The sequence below is a fragment of the Pinus tabuliformis genome, chromosome 6 (assembly GCF_031772625.1).
Source record: "Pinus tabuliformis cultivar Carrire ecotype Pingquan chromosome 6, CPIR1, whole genome shotgun sequence".
Taxonomy (NCBI): Eukaryota; Viridiplantae; Streptophyta; class Pinopsida; order Pinales; family Pinaceae; genus Pinus; species Pinus tabuliformis.
In genome coordinates this window covers 1,139,645,498-1,139,658,116 of record NC_142292.1, presented here as the reverse complement: position 1 = coordinate 1,139,658,116, position 12,619 = coordinate 1,139,645,498, and positions in this window count along the sequence as shown.

Genomic DNA, 12,619 nt, shown 5'->3' with positions numbered 1-12,619 from the left:
GTGACAGGCACAAGTTGTGGGGAGCCCAAAGCTTGCCAAGTAGTAGAAGACATGATGCTAACAAACATGCCTTCATCTAATATAGTTCCATGCACTACCATATTATAGGCTTGTACTGTGATCTATAAAGGCACATAATATGGGAGGCGGAAAGTAGTCAATGGACCCCAATCGAAAGAGACAACATAACTACTTGGTGGGGGTATCATATGATTACCCCCATGCTGTACATGAATAGGAGAAGGACTCTCCTGAACAAATGGGATGGGAGGAGCACTCTTCGATTCATGATAATCTAAGGAGATGAGAAGAACATGAGCAGTATTATCACCACTCTCTTTCAGAACAGAGTGAGAAACTGGTGGCAGAACCAAGTCGACACTCTTTTCGACCAATGGTTGGTCAGGAACAGACATAAGAGAGTCATGCTCAGGAAAGAGAAGGATGGGCAAGAGATGAATCTAGGTAAATCTCTTTGCCAACTAGGAGAGGGTTAGAAGAAAGCCTCTGATAACCAATAGGAAGTTGGGGTTGAGGAGCTGTAAGGTTTTCCAAAACTTTGGAAGCTTTATCCATAAGAGGATATCCATAAGAGGACAAATGTGAAGAAGATGCTCTCCCTCACATAACCTATAGGGGAATCTAATATTCCCTTTCTTCTTACCATCATTAGCTGAAGGTGTAGCATCGACATGATCTCCATATGTCGATGGGGATGGTCAATCCAGATTTTGAGACCATGTCTCTAAGACTATGGGAATGCTAAGACAGTCTCGAAGGAGATGGTCACCCTTACACAGCCTGCAAGAGAATTTTACCTTCTGCGAAGGATCATAAGGTTTTTTGACAAGAAGTACATTTAGAGCAGTAGTTGCATGGTGTTGGTGTTATAGCTCCAAATCTCACTCTTGATGTTTGTGATGCTGCATTCATGGCCTAGGGAAACCCCTCCTTCTAGACCTGGTCCAAATACTTAAAAAACAGTGTTTTACTCCCTATACGCGGCATTTCCCTGAGATAAATTTGTGTGGCGGGTCTGTGTATACCCAACCCATGTATATGTCTTAAAACACTTAAAAAAATTAAATCTCCTTAATTTCGGGTGGAGACTGCAGGTTTTACCTGTTGATTACCTATTAGTGCCCATGGCCCAACTGTTCCCAACGAATTCCCAACTAAAACTAATTTGGGAGAAGTATAAAAAGGCTTCAATGGGAAGGCCCGAGGAGGAGAGAATAGAAAGAAAAATCACTCTGTTGAGATTATCCCAGATCAGGTCTGAAGATCCCTATGCTTCCAACACTTCCCCCATTATAGGAAACCCTTGTTTCCTTGAGTTATGATGTCTTTCCATTTGTTGAGACATCCTTGAGTGAGTTATGGAAGGAGATTTTTGAAGGCTTGAGATTGGACAAATCCAGAGGATGGTTCCTCTTGGAGCCTGCAAAAGGAAGACTCAGGTGAAATCATTCCTTTCTATACTTTAGTTATCTATAATAAAGGAAACACTTGTCTTGTTCCTGATATGAATCTTCTTCATGTTTATGATATTGATGTTATGATTCACAAATGAATGATTCTTTCAATTGCATAACTAAATTTCAATATACTATGAAGTTGACTTCTTTATGATGTTTAGTCCATATATTGTTGTGCTTTCTTGAATTGATTGTTTTGTAGGTTGAAGGAGCAAAAGGAACTCTAAGAGGGTTTTGAACCTAGCTGGATCTTCCTAAACGAAGGACCCCCAGGTGCACCCCTCTTCGCGTAGTTTGTTTATATTAGCATCATGGCTGTGTGAAATGCTTGTTTTTCTTTATAGATAACCCCTGCTCTGCTAGGGTATTAACCTAAGACCCTAAGGGACATTCTTCCTTAACAGTTGGGTTGTGTTATATTCTTTCCATGACTAGCCCCCTTAGTTAACTGGGGGATTAGAGGGGGGGCGGAGTCCCCCCTTCGTTGCGCCAATTGTGCAGTGGGGCGATCACAGGGGGGGAAACCCCCCCCCCCCCAATCCAGGGGGTTTGGGGGGGGCGGGTAGCTCCCCTCTATAGGGTCTAGAGCAGCACCCCTGGGAATTTTTTTTTGGACCCTATATTAGGTGGGGTGAACCTACCTATGGTTTTGTGCATGGTTTTCGCACATGGGGCGCGATCGTTTTTAGTCCATGGTATTGGATGCTTTGGCATGTATATATATGTATTGTAACATTGAAAGGAATAAAATGAAAAATCAATCTGGTAGTCCTGGTTTTGGGATCCAGGGGGAAATCTTTATGTATATGTGTTTTATGTGTTATTCCCTCGCATTGTTTATTTTTTGTGTTTTAGAATTCGTATGCAGGTAATTTTTGTATAGGGTTAAAAACCTACATTTGGTATCAGAGCCATTTTGGCTTCAAGGGGATGCCTTTGTTGCTGAGGGGTTTCACTTGGGCCTATGGCAGACCCTGTTTAGTGGGAGATCTACGAGATCGATTATGGTGGTGAAAGAAGATGGAGAGCAATGGAAAGATAGAGATCGAGAAATTTAATGGTCAGAGTTTTGAGTTGTGGAAACTCAATATGGAGGATCTGTTGGTGGACAAAGATCAGTGGATGATGGTGGATCCTGGTACTAAACCAACAGGAGTGTCTGATGAAGAATGGAAGAAGTTGGATCAGAAGGCAAAGAGCACAATATGATTGTGTGTCTCAGATTCAGTGTTGCTTAATGAATCAGGGGAAGCCACGGCTACGGATTTTTGGTTCAAGTTAGGGACTTTGTACCAATCTAAGTCTCTGGTGAATAAACTGTTTTTACAGAAAAAGCTATATAACTTGAGGATGAAAGATGGAGACTCAGTGACAGAGCATATGAACGCATTTAATATTGTGGTAAGTCAGTTATTATCCGTTGATATTAAAATTTCAGATGAAGATAAGTGCATCAGTTTTTTTTGTTCTCTACCAAATTCATGGGATAGTCTGGTTATTGCAATAGGTAGGAATGCAACTGCTTTGTAGTTTGATGAAATAGTCTCATCCTTGCTGATAGAGGAGATGAGGCAAAAAAATATGGAGAGCTAGAATGGTAATGCCTTGTCTATACGAGGATGGTCCCATAATAGAAACAAAAATAAGTCATCTAGTGGGAGATCTAAATCTAGAAGGAGATCTAAATCTCCAAGAAAACCTATAAAGGTGGTGTGCTAGAAATGTGGAAAGGAAGGGAACTACAAAAGGGATTGTAAATCTAAACATCCCAAGAAAGGAAAGGTATATGATGATGCTCCTTCTGCAGAGGCGAAAACCACCTCAGATGAAGGTGGGGATGTGTACATGGCTTCTTCAAGTACACATGTAGATCATGAGTCATGGTTGATTCACTCAGGTGCATCCTTTCACTTCACTCCCCATAGAGAGTGGTTCTGTAAGTATGAGAAATATGATGGTGGTGATGTCTTCTTAGGGGATGATAGGAAGGCTAGAATTGTTGGTCATGGAAAAGTGAAGTTGAAGTTGCAAGGTGGAAGGGTTAGAACACTTCCGGGTGTTCTGTATATTCCTACATTGGCTAGAAATCTGATTTCTGTAAGCAAGCTAGATGATGGAGGTGTAAAAATAGTGTTCAAGAAAGATACCCACAAGATGGTTCAAGGAGCACTGGTATTGATTTTGGGAGTTTGGATTGGGACTCTGTACAAGTTACAAGGTAGCATTGTTATTGATGGGTGCAACAATTATGTGGTTCCTGAAAGTGGAGCAGAAAATCTAGTGGTCTCTGGAGAAAATACCATGCTATGGCATCAAAATCTTGGACATATTGGAGAGAAGGGCCTTCGAATACTTCATGGTAAAGGTATGGTAGAAGGTATGACTAATAGCTCTTTGGATTTTGATTTCTGTGAAAATTTTGTATATGCGAAGCAAAATCGGGTGAGTTTCCTCTCTGGTGGTAAGAGGGTGAAACATATATTAGAGATTGTGCACAGTGATGTGTTTGGACCTGTGAAGGATCCATCACTGGGTAAGTTTGTGTACTATGTATCATTTATAGATGACTTCTCAAGGAATACATGGATATATTTCCTCAAGAAGAAATGTGAAGTCTTTGACAGGTTTAAAGAATTTAAGGCTTTGGTGGAAAACCAGACAGAGAAGAAGATAAAGGTGCTGAGGACAGATAAAGATGGGGAGTTTTGCATCAAGGAATTTGAATAATTCGGTAAGAAGTGTGGTATAGCACGAAAAAAGACTACTCCATACACACCTGAGAAAAATGGAGTTGTAGACGAACAAGACGTTAATGGAAAGGGTAAGAAGCATGCTCAGTGGTGCCAGGTTAGGACATGAATTCTAGGCAGAGGTGTTGAAGATAGCATGTTACTTGGTCAACAGATCACCTTCATCAGCGTTGGAGGATAAGACTCCACAAGAAGTATGGATTGGTAAGAAACCTCTCTTTCACATATGAGGGTATTTGGATGTGATGCATATGTACATGTTCCAAAGGAGAAAATAACAAATTTGGATAGTGAATCTGAAAAGTGCATCTTTATTGGGTATAAGGATGGTTTAAAGGGTTATAAGCTTTGGAACCCAGTAACAAGGAAGGTTGTGTACAACCGAGATGTGGTGTTAAGAGAGGTGAAAAATGTTATTAAACATGTTTTCCCATCAAAGTAACCTGAGAAGATAGAGTTTGAGCTAAAGGAGGAAGAATCAAACTCTACATCAGAAGAGGAATGAAAAGATGAAGAGCCACAAACTCTAGTTGTGAGAAGCTCAATTCGAGAAAGAAGACAACCAAAATGGTATAGTTCATCTTCTTTCTATTCAAATTTTTCTTTATCTATTACTAATGATGATCCCAGAACTCTGAAGGAAGTAATAGATTCAAAGGATGGAAAACTCTGGAAAGAGGCCATGGTTGATGAAATGGCATCTTTGGACAAAAATGAGGCTTGGGATATAGTGGAGTTGTTGGTTGGAAGGAAACCCATTGGTAGAAAATGGGTTTTCATGAAGAAGATTGTGGAGTACTAAAAAGGTATGTTTTTGATGATCATTTCAATGGCTTTTCAGAGGAACTTGTGAACCTTTTTGCATCATGAACGTGGAAACAAATAAAGATATGTGGGATTAGTATGCAAGACTTAACTGTTGATAGTTGTCATTCTCCTGTGCAGGAAGGGGTAAAAACGAGGAGCTGTTGTTCCAAAGTAAAGGGCAAGAACAGGGTAACTTCTGTCCCTTTGACAAAGGACCAAGTGTAAACAAGGCTAAGCAGATTGAAGCAAACTAGTCCGGAAAAGGAGGAGAAGACATCAGCTCGGCGGAGGAGAAAAGAAGTGATTAAGGATTAATAGTTTGGCGAATCCCATCTTGAGGGATCGCTACTTTATTTATCTTATTACCTAGACATCTCCGCCGTCACCCTTATATAAAGGAACGACACTGTTAGCTTTGGGGGAGGATGCTTTTATGTATTTCTGTTAAAGATCGAACTTTGATCATCGAGTCTCGTTGAAACTGGCTCATTGTACTTTTGTTTTATGCATTAATATAAACTTGGTGATTATCTTATCTCTGCGTCTGGATTAACTTAAAGCGGTGTACCCTTGGAGGGTAAGGGCCCGGCCCCGGAGGACACTTGCTTCTGTATCTCTACGATTTGATTTCTGCGTGGTTTGCTTATCATCATTATTTGGTAATCTGATATGCTTTATAAGTTTACATCATATGCTCTGTTAAGATTCGTTCATTAAGGTTTTTACAGACAAGAACTGTTGTATTGACTCTGCATTATATCACTAATCCTTTCAGAGTTGATTGAATATTATTAGTCTTGACCGAACATTGTTACTATTTTGTTACAGAGCTCTTATGTTTTATATTCATGTTATGGAATTTATTTGAAATTTGTGTTCTTTATGATTCAGGAGTAATGTTTCTCTATTTTGAAACGCATTTGTATCCCTGTTAATGAAGATTGATGCTAGATCAGATTACTCTCCAAGCGTGTTGTGTGTGTGTATGATTTCCAAATGTTGTTCCATAACTTATTAGTAATTAATGTTGTTCCATTAGTGTGTGCTGCCTGATTTTCCTGGAGAATGAAAGATTTTTGTTTGATTACAATGAGTGCATTTGAGTTAGTAGAATAAAGCTTGATTACTGCTCACGAGACTTAGTTGTTTGATTGTTGTTCCATTTAAGAATTGCTGTTCCATTTTAGCATTGCTGTTCCATTCCAGATTTGTTGTTCGATTTCTTATTTGTTGTTCCATTTTTCTACCTGCTATTTCATTTACTCGCATTTGTTGTTTTGGTGTGAGAGACGATCTGTGGCTGTAGTGAGCCTTGGCATTTATTGTCTAGCTCCCAGACCCGTGGTCCATGCTCTAATTTCCTTTCCATCAGTTTCCAAAGGGATGGGCTATCGCTGCCGAACCCTTGACTGATAAGTTGCCTAGCTTTAGAGTGTGTGATTTATTCATTTGAAGTAACTTAGTTATAGACAAGCATCTGTTTACTCTTGTATTTTTGTTGAACGCTGTACTACTAGCATTACTCTGACAAGTGATAGCCTCAGACTAAGTCACTCTTTGAAATAACAAAACGCTCCCGAATTGACATATTAATGTGAGGTAATTAGAGGTGAAAGAGACCCTTTTTATAGCTCTACATTTTGGCGCCGTTGCTAGGGAAAGAGTGTAGCCATTTGTCTTTTTCAGAGTAGTGTAAGAACCTGCTAGGGAAGAGTTGGATCTTAAAAACGGAAGGTAAGAACATGCGTGCAGAGCATGTAAAAGCCCTTCTCCACTGTCTGCTTTCCTGATAGATTTGCTGTTGCTTTGCTTGAATAGAATTTAGTAGTTCATTTGAGTGCGTGAGTAAGCAGAAAAATCCAGAAAAGAATATTAAGCTTCCATCCAAACCCGAAAAAGCTAAGGGGTCAGTGACCCTTGGCCGAACGACCTTCATAGATGAAATCTATAAGAAAACAGAATCTCAGCCATCAGTAGGCCCCAGGAAAATCATTTCTAAAAAGCCTACTAGTTCCCTTCAGGCCACAGGATCACCATCTGTAGCCTTTGCTGAGGTGCATAGTCAAACTAAAGAGCAGGACTTTCAAGAAATTGAAAATTCTACTCCAGAACTATTGCAGGAAGGGAATTTCAGCAACTTTTGTGAAGGAGAAGGAGAAATAGGGGAAATAGAGGAACCAAAATCTCCCATTGGAACAGATCAGCCATTAAACAGCCCAGGTAAGGGGAGCACTGCAAAAATCATTGTTGAAGGAATCCAATCTCCTCAGACATCAGGCATTCCCCTTATCCCAGATAAAGGAAGTGCTATTAAAACCATCCCTGCCAAAACCGTTCCCTCTCAACCTAGGAATACCCTCCTAGATATCCCAGAAGGTTATTGGCATATATTCGATCCTATGGCTCAGAACCAGCCAAATACTCAAACCTCTACATTACAATATCCTTTAGTGGATTCTGCAGCAAATGCACCCATGAAAGCTATCCCTCTTCAACATATCCCTACATTTCACGGTCTCACATCAGAAGATCTGCATGCATTTTTATTCGAATTTGATGTGTTGTGAAGGGGATATGATTACACCACCGATCCCCAAAAATTGAAATTATTCCCCTCTACATTAAAAGGGGCTGATTTAAGATGGTTTATGCGACTAGGTGGTGGGGTCATCAACAATTAGGATCAAATGAAAGAATCTTTCTTAAAAAAATATCAGGACTATTGTAGGTCTAGAGAATTAAAGGACGAAATATTCCAAATGACAGCGAAATCAAATGAAACATTAGAGGAGTATGTGGAACATTTTCAATACAATCTACAAATATCTCCTTATGCATCATTACCTTTACCTGATAATGTGTTAAAAACTGCATTGATAAGGGGCATGAAGGAACAGTGGATTGAAACATTAAACATCATGGGAAAATGGGATATTTATCAAGAGAATTTTGCTGACATCATTGATTTATGTATCAGGAGTTCGAGAGGCAGCACAAGAGTAAAACCGGCAGAATATGATCGATTTGCAAGAGACAACAAAATATCAACAGAAGGAGTAACACGTGTAGAGATTGGAAATTTATTAGAAAATTTTAAAACTGATATTCTAGGGACACTAAATACACAACTTGATATTATGCTGGCTAAACAGAAGCAGATGGAGGCAGAACAGAATTTGGCAATCTTCTATCCCCAATGCAGGAAAATACATAGTCACAAGGAGTGTCCACTAGATACAGTCCAAACATGTGCCATCTGTACAAAAGATCATCTTACGGAAAGCTGCCCCTCACTTCCTGGATTAAAAGCAGTATATAAGGAAGCGGAAGAAGAACTAGAATCGGTGTACTTGATCAACCAGCGCCGCCAGTGGCAGCCGAGACAATCTGGTATGTTTCCAGACCCAACTTCTTCTTTTTAGCCTCCACAATATAATACTCAACAATATATTATGTGGAAAAGTCAGTCCCAACCCCCATTTTCAAACTGGTCACCAGCGTCATTTCCTTCTTCAAACCCGTGGCTGAATCAGGCAAGCCAATCTAGTTGGCCGAATTTCCCTTACACTCCACCATATTGGCAAAATAGCCCATATCCTCCACAATGGACTCCCCCTACTTCACAAAGTTCACCCTGGCAGACAAACTGGCAAATACCGATGCACTAGCCAGTAGGAACCATTTCGCTCCCTCAACCTACTCTGCCAGCTTTACAACAAAATCCCCAGTCTAATCTGAGACCGCAACTCCCAGCCCAACCCAACCCCAATCCAAATAACAGACCGATCCAATCTCTTAAAATCATAGAATCACCAGGAATAGGACCCGACCTGAGGGAGTGTAATGATCTTCAGTTACGATATGGACGTATTATTGAAACTGAGGGAGATAAAACAATTCATATTGAAGATCAGTTATCAAGAGAACATCAGTTGCAACAAGAGGATGTAAATAAGCATCAGACTCATAATTAAGAAACCACATCCTCTCCCCCGTTCCTAGAACGATTAGTCATACCTTGACCTTTACAGTACCCTGACTTTGACATTCTGGGAGAATTACAAAATCTGTACATAAAAATCCCATTCCTCCAAGCCATTCAAGACATTCCTATATACGTAAAAACTATCAAAGGATTGTACATAAAGAAACCAAGGAGGAATATAACAACTAATCTAAGAGTCCAAGTAGTCGATACTTTATCTGATTTACTATTCGGGAAAGAAACACCCATTAAATATGAAGACCCAGGAAATCCAATTGTAACTGTTCAAATTTATGGTCAGACCCTGTCTAATGCCTTAGTTGATCTAGGAGCTGCAATCAATATTTTAACAACCACTACCTGTCAAAAGCTTGGCATTACATCTGTATAAACCACCTCTACTTTGTTAGAATTGGTTGACCGATCTGTGGTTAGACCAGAGGGTACTCTACATGGTGTCATGGTCTCTGTAGATTCCTGGGAATATCCAACCGATTTCCTAATAATTAATCCAAAAACCCAACTTGATGGACACCCGCTAATCCTAGGAAGATCTTGGCTTGCCACTGCCGATGCTTACATTGGTTGCCGACAAGGAAATATGACCATAACCAAAGGACCTGATCTCAAGAATTTAGTTCTATACCCTCCAGCGCAGCCAAGTGTCACAATAATTAAAACTAACAAGAATCCTGTATCATACCTTACTGATAATATTAGATCTCCATTGACTATACAAGAGGCACTTGATTTTAAGGATCAAACAGAAGATGATGCCATTAACAACTTCATTAGTCAAACTGAATCGGGATCCTGCACACAATGTCACATGATAGAAGCAGTATTTGATAATGAATTAGAAGAAGATCCTCTGAAAGATACACATGATCAAACAATACCTGTTACTTCTGTTGCAAATAGTACAATTGTGGAAATTGAACAAGGAAAAACTTTAAATATCAATGCCAACCTCACACCTGAACAAGAAACGAAGCTCATCCATTTGTTAAGAAAATATCAAGAAGCATTTGCATGGGATTACCCTGATATGAAAGGAATCGATCCACAATTGTGTACACACCACATTTATATAGAAAAGGATGTTAGACCTATTCATCAACCGCAAAGAAGACTTAATCCTCATCTAAAGGATGTGGTAAAAGCTGAACTTCATAAACTTTTAGATGTCAATTTTATCTATCCTATTTTTGACAGTAAATGGGTCTCTCCGCTTGTGGTGGTACCAAAAAAGAATGGGAAATGGAGAATTTGTGTGGATTACAGGGAACTCAATAAAGCAACATAAAAAGATCACTTTCCTCTCCCGTTCATAGACCAAGTGCTAGATACTTTGGCAGGAAAGAAATTCTTTTCTTTCCTGGATGGCTTTAGTGGATATAATCAGATTCAGATTGCCCCTGAAGACCAGGACAAAACTAGTTTTACTTGTCCTTGGGGAACATTTGCCTACTGAGTTCTACCTTTTGGCCTATGTAATGCTCCTGCCACATTCCAAAGGGCTATCCTTAGCACTTTTGCAGATTTAATAAATGATGGACTTGAAGTATATATGGATGACTTTACACCATATGGAGATGATTTTGATCCAGCACTAGACACCCTAGAAAAAGTCCTACAATGTTGCATAGCTACCAGAATTTTCTTAAGCCACGAAAAATGTTACATGATGATGACTGAAGGACTTATTCTAGGACACTAGGTTTCAGCAGTCGGCATTCAGGTAGACCCGGCCAAAATCCAAATACTTTTGCTTATTCCCACTCCTACTACTCAAACAGAGGTACGTAGCTTTCTTGGATTTTCTGGTTATTATAGACGATTTATAGAACATTATTCACACATTGCTGCACCTTTATATGCACTAACTGGTAGCGTTGATTTTCTTTGGACAGAAAAATGTGAATGTGCTTTTAAGGATTTAAAGAAGCTCGTATCCACAGCCCCAGTCCTTCGAGGACCAAACTGGGACTTGCCATTTCAGATATCATCTGATGCCTCAGATACAGCCATTGGCGCAGTCCTTGGGCAGGAAGAGGATAAAAAACCATACGCTATCTATTACATCAGCAAAAATTTATCCCCTGCTGAATTAAATTACCTAGTTACTAAAAAGGAATTCCTAGCTGTAATACATGCTGTCAATAAATTTAGACATTATATCATAGGCTATCCTGTTATTTTGTATACAGATCATTCCGCCATAAAATATTTAGCAAATAAGCCTGTCACAAATGCCAGAATAACTAGATGGTTGATTTTATTGTAGGAATTCGATATCACAATCAAGGATCGGCCTGGAAAGGAAAACCTTGTAGCCGATTTTCTCTCAAGAATGCCAAAGCCAATTGATGCAGCAGCAGTGGAAGATCAATTTCCGGACGAACATCTGTTTGTTGTTGCCGTTCAAACACCCTGGTATGCTGATGTTGCCTATTACCTTGCAGTAGGTAAACTACCAAAACACCTAACCCCTAATGAGTGCAAACAGATTGTTCAGAAGAGTACTCGATTCTCCTGGATTGGGGCTATTTGTTTCACACAGGGGCAGACATGCATATCAGGAGATGCGTTCGAGAAGATGAAATCTTTGACATCCTAAAAGCCTGTCATGATGGACCATGTGGGGGACACTTCGTCGAGCGTAGAACTGGACATAAAGTATTACAGACAGGATATTATTAGCCCACGATTTTTAGAGATGCAAAGAAATTTGTCCAAGCCTGTGACAGCTGCCAGCGAGTAGGATGTCTTGGTCAAGCTGACGAGATGCCTCTGAAACCACAGTTAGTCATCGAACCATTTGAGCGATGGGCTCTTGACTTCGTTCGACCCATCAACCCCTCATCAAATCAGAAAACATATATCTTGGTGGCAATAGAATATGTCACCAAATGGGTTGAAGCAGAAGCATTGACAAGAGCCACAGAGGACTCTGTCATACAGTTCCTGTTCCATCTATTTGTACGTTATGGCCTTCCAAGGGAAATAATTACAGACGAAGGACCACATTTTGTTGGGAATAGATTAGCTGCAACACTTAATAATTATCATGTCCAGCATAAAATCACTACTCCATATCACCCACAGGCGAATGGACAAGTAGAAAGCAGCAATAAGGTAATAGAATCAATTCTAACGGAAACCATTGTGTCACATAGGTGTGATTGGGCTTCTCGACTACCTGAAGCACTCTGGGCCTATAGAACAACATGGAGAAGCACCACTGGTTACTCACCTTATCAATTAGTGTTTGGAAAACAACCCATTTTTCCTATAGAATTTGAAATCCAAACATTACGAACAACACAGGAAGTTGGCTTAGATCTAAGAGAGGCACAAATTAATCGACTACAGCAGATCAATGAATTGGATGAAATTAGGCTCTCTGCACTACAAAATACAGCACTGATTCAACAACAGCGAGCCAAATGGCATGATGCGCTCATCAAAAACAAAGTCTTCCACGAGGGAGACTGGGCTTTGTTGTACGACTCTTGGTTTCAGGATTTCCCTGGGAAACTCCAGACTCGTTGGTTGGGACCATACGAAATCCAGAAGGTACATGACAATGGGACACT